At 35.2% G+C, this 13,846-nt stretch overlaps 1 protein-coding gene across 1 annotated transcript in view; it reads left to right on the plus strand.

Moving 5' to 3' along the window:
• Gcat (Glycine C-acetyltransferase) overlaps positions 1 to 13,846 on the plus strand; it is a 690,239-nt gene that overhangs the window by 576,022 nt on the left and 100,371 nt on the right. The window lies entirely within an intron of this gene.

The raw sequence follows: 13,846 nt of genomic DNA on the forward strand, positions 1-13,846 counted from the left end.
TTAGCGTCATGCTGTAATACTGAAGAGACTAGAGTAGGCAGACCCCAGCCTTTTCTCCCAAACCCGACTATATGATTAGTTCATAGCCTTTAAAAGACACAATGAACTTTAAACAAAATTTTAGTAATATTTTGCTTAGAAAACCACCAAATAGCTCATTAGATAACTATACTTTTAGTCTAGTATCGATAGTTTCGCAATAGTTCCGATTGTGTAGACTAGTCTCATAGGTCATTGACCCCTCATTCATCTCTGTCAAGAACAAGTGTGTCGCATAATCCCTTTTCTAATTTGTTAGGTAGCTAAACCAACTACCAGGCCTCCCGGAAGTTGTGCTGAAATCGATCGTGAAAGCCAAAGGTTCATTACAAATTCTGTTGTTACTATTTATTGATACTCGGCAGATAACGAGACACGAATCAAATTTGGAATAAAAATATTATAGAAAACCAACAACGAAGCAAATTGTACAATATGACAAAGACTCTATATTGTAGATGATAGAATAAATCGCCTCATGATGGTAGCTACCAAGATCAAGATTTCGGAGAATGATTAAGAAGTCATCTCTGAAATATTGATAAGGCCATTAGAAGTAAATAATGAACATTTATATATTTTTTTTTAATTAAATTTTCCTAAAAGATATTTTCAAAAGACTTTTGTTAGTCAAGAGTCAATCTCCCATATATAATACAGAGCAAGTGACTGACCATACCGCATATATAGATATATATTTTTCCGATCAGGCTCAGATCTCCCCGTCCCTCGGATATGGGGAAAGGGAATAGTCATACTTTGGTGAGAATGGGGAACGTGTGCGTGTATAGCATATCGGAATTATTAGTAGTCATTTTTTGACGGGTCACGTATATATATATATATTTATATATATATATATATATATATATATATATATATATATATATATATATATATAAAAGGAGTACTATTGCCCTTTAAAGCCATTCAGTAATCGACCAGGTATGCCATTTTACCTTTATCTCTTCTCCCGAACCTTACTCTGTCTTCTTCTCTTCTTTCTCACCATTATCACTACATTAAGGGGTCTGTTGCCTGATGCGTTTTCTCCAATGACTTCTATCAGAGGCATCCTATTCCACAAAACCTCTCCTCTCTATATCTTTCTTCGCCTTATCTCGCCATCTAATTCTCTTCCTCACTGTCGATCATCTCCCCCTAACAGGCTCCTCCCAAGCCCTCCTCACTCCCTCCCCACCATCCATTTTCAACATGTGCCCACACCATCTTGGTTGTTACACTCTTATCACCTTATTCTGTCTCGTCTCTTTTTGATACAAATCTAAGTAGTTCTTCTTGTTTTACGTCAGTGCTGAATGGTCTCCAAACAATTAAATTTTCTTTGTTGAGTAAAGTATTTTGGAAGGTACTTTCTTGAGTGAAAATTCCTATATTGATTCATTTTCAATTTATTTGTTCAATCGGTACGTTTACTAAAGTAAAATTCGTGTTTGACAATCAAAATATTTCTCTATCTTATTTTTTTTTCTGATCAAAACTCAGAATTTATAAGGTAAAGACCAACCAAAATATGTCATTATCCTTTCTGTTAGAAGAATTTTATCATATCCCGTGTTTGAATAACCAAGTTATTGCTATTCCTTGAAAACGACATCTCTCTCTCTCTCTCTCTCTCTCTCTCTCTCTCTCTCTCTCTCTCTCTCTCTCTCTCTCTCTCTCTCTCTTCCACGGATTTCTTTTTAATCGTCAGATTATTCCATGTAAACTGCTTTCTTAATGAGCATTTTGCAAGGTGAACTTCTACCGCTCTCTCTGGACTGCCTTTTTGCTGAGATCCTTTCAGGTGGATTATTTATGTAAGTAGACGGCGCTTATAATATCTCGTGACAAGGAATTCCTACAATGGATTTTAGTGAAGGTCTTGGTCTAATAGCTCTATTATTCTCAAGTACATGATATATCATCAAAGGAAATAAATGCGGCATCTCTATTGAAGTCGAGATTTCTTTCTTTAACGGAGAATCTGCCAAATATTCTTAAGATTAATTTCGGCTCCTGTTCTGATGTAATAGATTTATATTGGATGTGTTTTCCTTTATCTTTTGTCAGATAATTATTTATTTCACAATTAAGTGCTTTACAGTAGCTATTGTCATCACCATCATCTCCAACGCCTATTGACGCAAAGGGCCTCTGTTAGATTTCGCCAGTCATCTATATCTTGAGCTTTTAATTCAGTACTTCTCCATTCATCATCTCCTACTTTGCACTTCATAGTCCTCAGCCATGTACGCCTGGGTCTCCCAACTCTTCTAGATATTGTAGTTGCCTTAAATCAAACATAAGTTAAAAAGAACGTCCTTACCGAAATTGTAAAATGAGAAGAAATTATAGTAAAGCTGTCAGTTGACTCAAGCAGCAGCTTTTGAAAATGGGTGACTAAAGAATTTTGAACAGTATTGTCTTTGCCTTGACATATGTACGAGACCTGAATGAGGTAGCCATTCCTCAGTTTACCTATATGCTCTAACAAGAGCGAGAGGAGAGCAGCAATGACAGTGGGAACGGTACGTCAAAGAAGAAAAATGTATGTTAAGAGCCAGGGGAAAATACTCTACTGTACTACCTTTCTGCGGTGGCTGAGAAAAAGGGAAATAGACGACCAAGGTATTCTCTCTGAAGACTTAAGCTTGGATTACGATTGTCTGCTGTGTCTGTCAGTCGGGCTCGAGAGAAAAACTTAAAACCTTCAAAACATGAACGTTTGGTTCCTAGATCCGTATTTCATCAGCAGAAAATCTCTCAAATATTTTGGACATCCAGTTCCAATAGGCTGATATGAGCCATTATGCATATTTTGAAAATTATTCTAACTTTATTAGTAGGCAGCCGTTATAGCTCAGGTAGTACAGAGGTAATTCTATCGGTGGAATAACACACCTGATTTATCTCGTTGTTCTGTTTATTATATTTTGTAACTGCGTTATTCTTTGGGTAAGTCATAATAGAAATGCTGTACACAATTCTATTGATGACACGGATAATCACAAGTGTTTTCTTTTAGTAAAAGTAATATTTCAACGATTACGTCTAGTAATTTTACTACATTATTCATTGAGCACCAAAACACAAACCACAACCAACAACCAGTTAAACAGATAGGTCACGGACTCGGGAATATGTGGCTTCTTACTTTATTTTCTTGGGCAATATAATCTCAGTTTTTTTATTTAGTTAGCTTGTTGAACTTCATCCCATGGAACATAATTCCAACTTTTCATTTGCATCATACTTGTCATTTATAGCGATAATTTAATATCATCCGCAAGTACCGTGAATTTGACTCCATATCTCTTCAGTACTTTTGAAGAAGTTCCAAAGAAAATAAATGATGCTATCAACATTCCCTGTGATCATGATAACCAACGTCTGTTAGGAGTTAAGTGTGCTAACTGTCCTATGACCACTTACAATAAAGTGAGTAAAAGTGAATATGATACCATGTGCCCACCGATGGAAAAAACTATAACCGTAAAAGACCAATCTCCCTGGTTGGATGGAGAGACTTTGGTAAAAAAGAGGGGGGGGGGGGGAAGATGTAAAGAATTAAAGTACTTGGGTAGAATACAAAACTGCTGCGTGTCAATATAACTACCTACTAAGAAGGAAAATAAGTGGATACAATAAGAGAAAGATCCTCGAAGCAGCAACAGACATAAATAAGTTATATCGTCTCCTGAATGGTATAATAAGAAATGTAAAAGAAAAGAAGCTACCTGATGGATGCAGTGACCAGGAACTAGCAGATAATTTTATAGTATTCTTTAAAAACAAAATTGAAAATATAACCAGGTCATTTGTAAATACTCAACATCAGATTAATGATACACCAGGCACACAGACAAAATTAATACAATTTAACAACATAACACAAGATAACATCACCAGAATTATCAAGAGAGCAAAGAAAACAAACTGCGCGCTCGATCCTATGCCAATAATCGGAGAGAGAGACTTTTCTAGTCTATCCGAAATAATAATGAGAATAGCAAATGCAAGCATTGATGAATGTAAGTTTCCTAAATCTGAGAAAATGGCTATAGTCACACCAGTTCAGAAAAATGCACTGGACTACCAGGAATTAAGCTCATATAGACCTATTTCAAATCTATCCTTTGTCTCAAAAAGTGCTTGAATATGTAATTCTTGAACAACTAGTCAGCCACTTAGAAGTAATAGAAGCTTTGCCTGACAACCAATCTGCTTACAGAAAACTATACTCTACGGAGACAGCCATCTGTTCTGTTGTAAATGATATGGTAGAAATGATGGATGAAAATAAATGGTGTATTTTAATACTGATCGATTTCAGTGATGCTTTTGATACAGTGGTGCATGAACTGCTACTAAATGATTTACGGTCCATCGGCGTTGAAGGTCAAACCTTCAAATACCTAAAAGACTACTTGGTTGGTAGAAATTACTATGTACAAATTGGAAACTGTTATTCATCATATGAAGCCTTAAACATACTATTGGTCTATCTAAAATCCTACAAAGGCATGGCGTGAAGTTTAAACTATTTGCAGATGACACACAATTTTACTTCATAAATGATATACATGACACTACTGAAACTCTAAACCGAATCCTTGATAGTGTTAGAGAATGGATGACATTTAAACAACTAAAATTAAATGAGAACAAAACTGAATTCATGGTGGTGGACAAGAGAAACAGCGAGAGAAACTCAGGTGATATTCAAATGAACATAAATAATGACTGTGTGCCGATATCTAGTAAAGTTCGAGTACTAGGTGTATTTCTTGACTGTAACCTGTCTCTAAATGCCCATATAAATAATGTAATAAAAACTGCTGGTTATCATCTAAGAAATATTGCGTTTATAAAAAGGTACCTGGACGAAAATTCTATAAAGAAACTTGTGATAAATTGTGTTATTACCAGGATTGACTACTGCAACTCTATCTACTACAATTTACCAAATGTACAACTTAAGAAATTACAAAACATAATAAACACAGGAGCAAGACTGATAAAAGGTGTCCCACCTAGAGAAAGGATCACCCCTATACTAATTGATTTATACTGGCTGCCGATTAAAGTGAGAATTGGATTTAAAATATGTACAATAACCCACTAAGTTATCAGAACCGGGTGTCCAAAATACTTAAAAGAATTGCTACACATTGCGCAGCCAACAAATCGTGTCGACACGAGATTAGTTACAGATGGCTTCAAACTTTTGGAACCCAGATATACTGTATGTCTACTCTAGGCTCCAGAGCCTTTAAATATGATGCCCCGAGACTATATAATAAGCTCCCACGAAACATTCGAATGATTGAAGACATTAAGGCTTTCAAGAGGAGACTGAAGACTTTCTTATTTCACGAGTCTATTGACAGTGACGATATAACAGTAAATGAACAATATGTGATATGGAACGTTAAATACACTGAACGAACAAAGTAAAACGACAGTGGAGGTCCTGTAGAGAGTGGGGTTTCCCTGCTGTATGGACTAGAAAAGCAGCCATCAAGTAAGTAAAAGTAATTGTAAGAATGCAAAATAGGATTGAACCTAATACACTTCCCTGGGACATTATTCTTAATATTTCATAAGATGAAAAGAATTTCTAATCTATGCATAATACTTTCTCTCACGAAAGTAATCTTTCAAGTATCAAAAAGTTTCATCGTGTATACCAGTTCATACTTAATTGTATCAAAAGCGGAAGAAGATCAAGTATAATCTGGTTTGTCCTGGTCTGTTATTTCCAACAGATCATTTAGAACCGAACATATGCCAGTCTCTGTAGAATACAATTGCCTACATGGTCATTAATCATGTGGTAACGTTTCTACTCTTCCCAAAAGTTATCACCCCAGAATACTAATATTCATAATTTTCAAATTCACACCAGTAAGGCAAGACAACTTTTTTTTATTCTAATTCAGATACTGACATCGTAATAATCACATTAATCTTATTCCACATCACGATTATAGTATCTATTTTGTTTCATGTTATTTAGTATTCAGCTTTTCTCTATCTCGTCAAATAATCATATTGGTTCTTTACTGTTTCACGTTCTTTGTTCGCATTCTACTTTTTAAAATCAACGCCACTTCCCCTCTGTATCTTTTTCCGTCTTCTTCTAAAAACTAAAAAAAAAAAAAAAAAAAAAAAATCACCTCTCCAGAACTGTAAATTTGAACTCGAAAGTTATATTCTTCTCCATTAACTGGCACATTCTATCACGTTCTTTGTTATTCTTCCTATCATAACTAGTTATGAGACAGTCCAGGCAGACAGGGCTTATTAATCCTATGTTACCATAACCACAAGGAATACCAATTTATTTATCTAGTTCCCTAATGAAAATATGCCAGAGAAACATTTGATTTATTGCTGAAACTTGTTTTCTTTATTGCCTTGCTTTTTAGCGACGGTGATTTTAATGATTTAAGCTTATGCTCCAAAGAAAGAGCACACTTCCCCTCCACACTATCACAATACAAACTTCTGTTAATTTCATTACTCATTTGGTAACCAAACACAAAGTATATTTAGGCGAAGTTGTTGCACAATTAACACATAGTTAACACAGTAATTGATCAAAGGAATCTTAGCATTATTATTTTTAGCCAAGCTATAACCCTAGATGGAATAGCAGGAAAATGCCCCAGTGAGGAAAGGAAATAAATAAATAATTGAATTACATGTGAATTAATGAATAATGGATAAGAAATATTTTAAGATCGGTCACAAAGTTAAAATTTGTCTTGTCATATATAAACTATAAAGAGAGACTCGTGTCAGCCTGTTCAACTTAACATTCGCTGCAAGTTTGACCTTCAGTTTTCAGTCATCAAACATTACTCCTGTTTCTGGGAATCGATTTGTTACAATAACATATGTTCACTAGCTGTTCTCGATACACGAACTTTGCATCATTATAATCATTGAGAACTTACTACCCACAGTTTTCATGTTTTTACTCTTCTAAAACTAGTGTACGTGACCCCGTCAAAAATGACTGCTAAATATTTGGATAGATTTGCACACATACGGATTCAATTCTTCCCTACCCCTCCCCCATTCCTAACTACCTCTTTGAGTACCCCCCCCCCCCACTTACCAGGGTATGGCTACTTCCTCTTCCCCATACCCGAGAGACAGAGAGAACGACTACTCATGCGTTTGGTAATGCCGCTCAGCGTGACCTGAAATAAATGAATAATATATATATATATATATATATATATATATATATATATATATATATATATATATATATATATATATATATATAAAAGCCTTAAAGGTGCAGATATTGGTAGTGATCACCAGCTCTTCATTGGCGCACTGTAATTAAAACTGAAAGCACCCAAGAGAAAGATAGATAGAATACCTAGGTTTGATACAACTAAGCTTTTAGAAGAGCACTGAGAAACATTTGCAATTGAATGTAGGAATCAATTTGCAGTCTTAGAGACTTTAAGAGACGAAGAGCACACGATTAATGAAGAATGGTGTGATATTAAGAACATATATCAGTCAGTTGGTAGTGAAGTCTTGGAATATGCAGTTATAAGGAGAAAGCCATGGATATCAAATGATACTTTGGATACTATAAAAAGGAGACAAAGAAAGAAATTGATTGTTGAAAGTTTTCGAAGTGATGAAAATTACATGGTTGAACATGATAGGTATTCTAGTATTGCTAGTGGGGTCAAAAGAAAAGCCAGGAATGACTGGAGAGAATATTTAGACATTAAAGCAGATGAGGCTGACAAATAACTAAAGAGATGAGGCTGACAAAGCTGTGAATTCAGGAACTGGCTATGGTGTAAGAATTGCTCATAGAATTGTTGATAAAATCTCTACGGGGGCAAAGAAGAAGAAGCATACACCCATCAAAAAGAGAGATGGTTCTGTTATAGCAACAGAAAATGAAGAAAGACAACGTTGGATGGAACACTTTAGTGAGGTTATGAATAGGAGATATGAAGGGAATAATTTGATTGATATACCTGAAGCTGATGAAGACCTTGATGTACCCATGAATGAATTCAGTGTGTTTGAAGTTGAAGCTATCATAAAAAACTAAAGAGATGGAAAGCCCAGGATACAATTGAATAACTGCCGAGATGATACTGGCTAAAAATGAAGTGACTCCCAGACTTCTTACAAGATTATTTTGTAGAATGTGGCATGAAGAAGCAAAACCTGATGAATGGGAGTTAGGAGTGTTGGTGAAAATAGCAAAAAAAGAAAAAAATAGAGACCTGACTGACTACAATAATTACGGAGGCAGTTGTTACGAAAATATATAGTATGCTTATTCTAAAGAGACGAGAGAAAGATTGATGAAAAGCTGAGAGATGAACAAGCAGGATTTAGAAAAGGTAGAAGTTGCACTGACTAAATTTTCATTTTAAGGCATGTTGTACAGCAATGCGTAGAGTATAGCATTTGTGGACTATGGAAAAGCCTTTGATAGTGCAGACCGACCAATTTTGTGGAAAGTACTGCATTATTATGGAATTCCTCGTAAATATGTAAGTTTGATTAAATCTGTTCATGAGCATAGCAAGTGCAAAGTTAATGTTAATGGAGTCCTATCAAATTAATTTTCAGTGAACAGTGGAGTGATTCAAGGGAATCTGTTGTCACCCATATTGTTTATCATCCTCATGGATTTTGTATTGCGTAGAACAGTTGGTAATGGTGGAGAACGATTGGACTGGATTGGTGATAGGAATTTAGCAGACCTAGAGTATGCTGATGATGCTGTCCTTGTTAGCAGAACACCACAGGATTTGCTTGTTAGCAGAACAGCACAGGATTTGCAATGGTTGCTCACCAGAATGCTTGAAATATCATACGAGGTCGGGCTGAAGGTAAATAGAAGAAACAGAGATGATGAGAACGGCATATGCAATGGAAGATGAAATATCATTGGAAGGAGAAAGGATTAGAGAGGTAGAATCATTTAAATATTTAGGAACTATGATCTCCAATACATGGTCTTTAGAATTAGAGTTTAGTGAAAGATTGAAAAAAGCAAATCAGACGATGGCTAGGTTAAAAATTAAGTAAAATTTGGAAATCAAATCGCCTGAAATTACATATGAAAATTAGACTACATATCAGTTTAGTGAGATCGGTGTTATTCTATGGACATGAGTCATGGTATGGCAATGAAACAATTTCCGGCATATTTAGTAGATTTGAGAACAAAGCCCTCAGAAGAATATTGGGAGTTAAATGGCAGGACAAGGTTAGAAATTAGAATCTGAGAGAGATTACTTGAGAGCCCTAAATGGATGAGATCATGGTGAGGGGTAGATGGAGATTTTTTGAACATGCTCTTCGCACTCCCCATGAGAGATTAGTTCACCAAACGTTCAGCTGGGTTCTACAAGGCAATAGAAGAGTTGGAACACCCAGGCCTACATAGAAGAAGACTATGAAGCACAAAGTAGATGATGATGAATGGAGTATTATTGAATTAAAAGCTCAACATAGAGACGACTAGAGAAAATCTAACCGAGGCCCTTTGTGTCAATAGGCATAGGAGATGATGATGATTTATATATATATATATATATATATATATATATATATATATATATATATATATATATATATATATACACACATCTATCTTCTTTGTCTACACCTTTTCCCACTTCTATGTGGGGTCGATGTTTTTGGTCAGCTTCCTCCACCTACCTCTGTCCCACACTTCATCACTGGTTAATCCCTTTGAACGAAGGTCATCCTTGATACAGTCCATCCACCTTTGCTTTGGTCTCCCTGTTGCTTTTGTCTATTTTTTTTTTCATGGCCGGATGCCTTTCCTGCCGCCAACCCTCCCCATTTACCCGGGCTTGGGACCGGCACCAAGTTGTGGCTGGCTTGCCCCCCCCCCTCAGTGACTGGGTTACTTATATACATACATACACACACATATATATATATATACACACATATATATATGTATATATATATGTGTGTGTATATATACATATATATAATATATATATATATATATATATATATATATATATATATATATATATATTATATACGTATATATATATATATATATATATATATATATTATACACACACACACACACACACACATATATATATATATATATATATATATATATATATATATATATATATCTGACACTTTCTGTTTATTATATAGGGGAGATGGGAAAGGTCGTTGAGAACAAAAAGTCCAACTCTCTCTCCCCGCTCACCTCTAACCCCCTCTCAAGAATAAAAATAAATCGTGTGCTGATATATATCATTATTTTCTACTTTTGTCTCTCGTCAAAAGGATCTAATCACGCTTTAGATATCGCTACTATGAGAAAAGATTTTTCATTTATCAACTCTTTAATGTGCATTTTCATTTCCAACCGATTTCTTGCTTATAAGCGTGCTGTCTAGGACATTGAACATTTAAACATTTATATCCGTGAACCATATTTATGGTTACTCCTTATGTACATGTCAAATGAATTGTATCTTGGCATTGTAATCTGATACAATTAAGCACTTTTTGCCTCCGCCAAATCGAAGATTTTGCAAAGGGTATGTATTCACCTTCGTTGGTTTCTTGGCTTATTTATTTGTTTGTTTAGTTGTGATCAACTTTACACAAATGGTACAGAACCGATTTTGAACAAACTTTGTAGTCATGTTGGGCATAGTCCAAGAATAAATCTGTTATATTTTGGATAAAGTACTTCAAAGCAAAAGTACGCAGCAGTACTTTGAAACCAATCACAGTGTTAAGTTAATGGCAAATATTTTGTTAGTTTATTTTTGTTTTTGAACATAACGCAAAAACTACAGAACTAATTTCAACGAGACTTTGGGTGACATTTGATTTATGACCCAAGGACAAGTCCTTTAGATTTTGAAGAAAATACATTGATGTACAAGTATGCGATGAGATAAGGGCAAAATAAGACTGCTTGGGATGGCGAGGGCATGCTCTCTACTCAGTGCCTCTCTAGGTATCATTTGAAATTACTTGCTCAGTTTCCGTAGAATCTGAAATGATTTGTAGGAACAAGTGATGACGTAAGTTTTATCATGCAAACTATGATACTATAGTATTGTGTAAAATATATCATACATTAAAAAAAAATATTTTATAATAGTTTTATTGTTTATTACAGCATATCGTCAGTAATATGATTATAGTCACAAGTTGTAAGGATTTTATTTTCAAATTTAAGCAAATTGAAAGATTAAAAAAACACTTGTGCATGATTGTAGATAGTTAACCATGTGATATTTGTTATGAATAGTCACACTTTGACCTTTAATTGTTTATTCTAATATTGTTGTTGATCACTTATGCATAATACTCAAGATATGTATAGATTGAGTGATTGATTTGAAGTTCTCTTTCATTCTGACATATGTATAGATTTGAATACTTCCAAACTTTATCATATAAACCAGCAAACTGCTACAGCCAGTTTTAAGTAAATTCCAATATTAAAACATATAGCTCAGGCCAAGTTGTTTTGAACTTAATGAATTACACCGTAACCATATGATAAGTATCATTATTCGTGAAGCTGTTTAGAATCTAACCATTTGTCTTGAAGCACTAGTTAATCTGGCTGTAATTTTCGTGCGTGGGGGAATCATATTTGGTCGAAGTGAAGGAAAAATATAATAAGTTATTGGGTGGGGGCGGGGGATAGATAATTCAGTATATTTCCGCTGTGTCCTCTCGGCAGTTCGGCCTCTAATAGCTCCCACTTTTTAACCGTCTATTTTATCTACATTCCCTGTTTTTTTCTCTCTTTTTGCCCAACCTCGTTACTTTCACTTCATTGTGTAACATCACTGGTTTCCCTTAGTGGCATCTCCATGCTGAATGGCTTTTGGTCCCAGCTCGCGGGCATATGGCCTAAATAAATTCATCCAGACAAAATGCCGTTGGACATAATGTCGACTGACATAATGTCACCAGTCAGGACCCATGCAGTCGCTGTATGGGTCCTGTCACCAGTCATAATGGTATTTGTTTACAAGGACACTCTCCATTTACTCCAAAATTATGCATTCCTCCAGCTAGGTTGGTAGCGTCGTGGGCTTCTGATTCAGAGGTCCCGAGTTCGCGTCCCCGCAAAGGCAGGAATAGTGTGAGATCTTCTACCGGGGGTACTCCCCAGGGTGGCGCCTGGGGGGGGGGGGGAGGTTAGAGGGGGCTAGTGATAGTCCCAGCTGGCTCATGGTTGCCCGAGGAGATGATGAAGGTCGTCTCAGGGGAGACCTAAAACCCACAACTTTAACTTTTTAATTAGTAGATTCTTTAAATGCTGTTAAAGCAAAAAATAGCAACATATGTTGCGGAAGGGAAGGGTTGGTTGAGGAGGTACTAAACGACCTGGAACTGACATTGTCAACAGCTTCAATCAAAGAGAAGTTCGTGATATCAGCGGACATTTGGTATATATTCAAAATATATACTAAATAAAAAATGGATCAATTACTCAAAAGTATCACTATTTGTGAATTGTATATTTCATTTGGTAAATACTTGACTATAAATCTTATTTTTTTTAAAGAAACTTTTTATGAGAAAGACTATTTTTGCAGCGTATGACTTTTCATTGGCGGGAAATTGGTAGGCATCCTTAGGCAATGGTCAATAGATGGCGTTAGTGTAGCAAAACGTCATCTGGGAAAACTAGTCATTCTCAAAATAGTTTCTTTAAAAACACTTATATGATTTATTATCAAATATTTACCAAATATGAAATATACATTTCATAAATACTGACACTTTTGAGTAATTACTCCATTTGTAATTCAGTATATATTTTGAATATATAACAAATGTACGCTGACGTCACGAACTTCTCTTTGGTTGACTATGTTGACAATGTCTGTTCCAGGTCGTTTAGTACCTCCTCAACTAACCCCTCCCCCTCCCCCTTGCGCAACATATCTTGCTATTTTTCCTTTCCCAGCATTTAAAGAACCTACTAATTACTGTACAAAAAGACTGCATAATTTTGGAGTAAATGGTGAGCGTGCTTTTATAAACAAATACCGTCATAATGTCGACGGACATAGTGTCGACAAGCAAAATGCCGACATCTGGTTGAAGAGGACATAACGTCGAAATCAAGATTTTAATACTAATAACAACTTTATATATGATAAGGATAAGATTAATAATAACTTTTTTGTTTTTATGGTAATAATTTCGTTTAAACTTTAAACCATTCTATCTTGGTAGTTTTCACACTAGAAAACTCTACGTAATGTAATTTAAATGGAGATGGAGATTTGATGACAACTACAAGAGGAAAAGCACTTTTGCTTCATGATAGTGAAGACATTAGAATTTACTCCAAGGTGTAACAGTCAAAGCCTGTTAGAAACCTATTCAACATGACTTAGCGATGGGACGTTTAATCCTCCTCTTTTAGTGAAGCAATTGTATATTATTGATGCCCTTGTTACAAATAGCGAAACGCTAACTAGAAGAAAAGGATGAGTAAGCTAACGAGTTCATTTTAATTTCTTTTTGAAGGACCATAATTTGAACCCAACCTTAATCTATGATGATTTACTAAAAAACAGCTTCCAATAGTATAAGGAAGACATTTGTAAAATCCTTTGTTTATCCCAATTTGGTCAATGTCTTGTGGCGCAAAATCCAGTTACCAGCTATTGTATTCATAATGTTGGTATACTGAAACCAGTAATGCATTTACCATAAAGCAATTTCAAGCATTGGCATTTATTCCTTCTGATT

This window comes from Palaemon carinicauda, chromosome 24 (genome assembly GCF_036898095.1).
Source record: "Palaemon carinicauda isolate YSFRI2023 chromosome 24, ASM3689809v2, whole genome shotgun sequence".
Taxonomy (NCBI): domain Eukaryota; kingdom Metazoa; phylum Arthropoda; class Malacostraca; order Decapoda; family Palaemonidae; genus Palaemon; species Palaemon carinicauda.